Source organism: Varanus komodoensis, unplaced genomic scaffold, assembly GCF_004798865.1.
Source record: "Varanus komodoensis strain SLA01 unplaced genomic scaffold, ASM479886v1 scaffold8, whole genome shotgun sequence".
Taxonomy (NCBI): Eukaryota; Metazoa; Chordata; class Lepidosauria; order Squamata; family Varanidae; genus Varanus; species Varanus komodoensis.
The window spans coordinates 18,003,385-18,005,638 of record NW_025336481.1 but is presented as its reverse complement, the minus strand read 5'-3'; positions in this window follow the sequence as shown (position 1 = coordinate 18,005,638).

The window sequence follows — 2,254 nt, the reverse complement described above, 5'->3', positions numbered from 1 at the left end:
ACCAAGTCCCCAGAGTGAAGCTGTTGCTAATGAGTTGCAGGAGCTCTCCTTGCAGCCCGAGCTGACCCTGGGCCTGCATCCTGGTCGGAACCCCAATCTTCCCCCACTAAGTGAGAGGAAGAATGGTAAGTGGGACTATAAGACTGTAATAATGAAAATGTTATTTAGAATTCTGAGTGTTGTTTTCCACTGATTAATTACACTGTAGAAATGTATGCTGTTATGATGAGTTTTGCACAGCAGTTTCAAACAGATTGATATAAATGAAGGAGGTGTGGACTCTTCATCATAACTAATGCTCATAACTATCTGATGACTTTTAGATTGCAGATTTTTCCATGACTGGATTCTGTTCAATAGAAGTAGTATTTGTTAATTGAAGGAATCAAAGCAGAATAAAACCCTTACTTTTTTAGATGAGCATGCTTCTTATATTTCATTTGCTTAACATAGCTTCCTTTTTCTTGATACTATAGGCTAGGAAGGGAGTGGGGTCTGTGAAATCTGAAATTGGCATTAGCTTTATCTGGCACCTTATGGTCTTGGTCAGTCTTGCTGCATATATGGAATTCCTTTTTTTTAAAAAATCTTCATACGTTTACATACACCATTAAAGAGAAATGAAAAGCATAGAAATTATTATTATAAATATACTATAAAATGCATACACTTTTGTATGTCCACAGCATTTATTCCATGTTCAGGAAAATAATACTACTTATTCTACATAATATTTGGCAATTGTGTGCTTTCCCTTTTATGGGGATGTACTTTGAGCTTATATATTTCCACAAGTTCTAAATATTTTAATAATAATTTCCTATGTGGAGGAGGATAGGGTTCTTTTAGTATGTTGCCCATATGATTTTTGCTATGACTAATAGTTCTGTGAACAGTGGCTTCACAGTAAGGGGTCCTCAAACTTTTTAACCAGGGGGCCATTTGAAAGGTGCCGGTGCTGGGCGTGGGCCGGAATGGTGGTGCCGGGGGTGCGTGCGGGATGGCATGTGTGGGTGCACTGAGGTGGGGGCGGAGTGTGAGGTGGGGCAGGCACGCTCCGCGAGGCAGGCACATGAGGCAGCAGCTTGCTCGCTTGGAGATCGTTTTCTTCGAGTGAGCAAACCGCTGCCTCCCCATGCGCAACGTGAGGTGGGCGGCAGCGGGAGTGTGTGTGGGCACACGCACAGTCGGTCCAAATGGGCATGGCGGACTGGATAAATGGGCAGGCGGGCCGGATCTGACCCCGGGCCGTAGTTTGAGGACCCATGCTCTATAACTTATAATTTCAAGAAAGGGTCCAATGCCATGACATGCCTTAAAGTTTGTGAGATGTTATATATTACTGAACTCGAGTATGACTGCAATGCTGGCATCCACATCATATGTGCAGGTTATCTTCTCTATTTACTTTGGATTTCTAACAATAAAAGTAAGCAGCTGAAAACATGTTCAGTCTTGCTGGTTTTAAATATATTCTTAACATGAATTGTGTACTGGATTTCATGTACTGATAAGCTATAGGAGGTTGCCTAACAGATCATTATATACTATGTCTTTTCAACTTCATTGTTAATGAAACTAGATTCTTTTACCATATCACCTTAAATTAGTGTTATTCACACCAATGGTTCTGTCACAGATTTTGCTGATTTCTTAAAACAATGGTTAGTGTTTTAATTATTGGAAAATCTTTGACTTGTACATGTGAAATAATTTGAGATGTGAATGTCAAAAACAAGATTTTGAGACTCGTTGCATGTTAGCAAGAATTCTGTGGCCAGAAAACTGTGAGTTGTTGAAAATAGAGTGGGAATCAAGCATATGATTGATATTTAAGGGACATTCCAGCTCTGCCTTGTTTACATAATGTCTTATCCTGGAGCTCTGAGTTGTTGGGTGATGAACAATTCAGAGTTTAGACCTAGGGTTGACTAAGGAGGTCTGAAAGAGATCTGATAGAAAGAAATCTGATATCAAATATCTCCCCTTTCCCTCTCCTTCTCACTCTGTATGCACATTGCAATTCCAATGGCATAGAAAGGGGAAAAGGAAGTGTGTTGGGGTGAATATGCTGGGAAATGCTGTGAATTCATAATTTTCCTGGTTCCTGGATCTGTCCACCAACTAGCTTCCGGACTACACTAACATTGTGGAAGGGAATTTGTAGAATGAGGAAAATAAAAAGTAGAAATACCAATTCTTCTGCTCTCCTGGGCTCATGCCAGTGTTGAAACTCTTCATAGCAGAAGGTAGA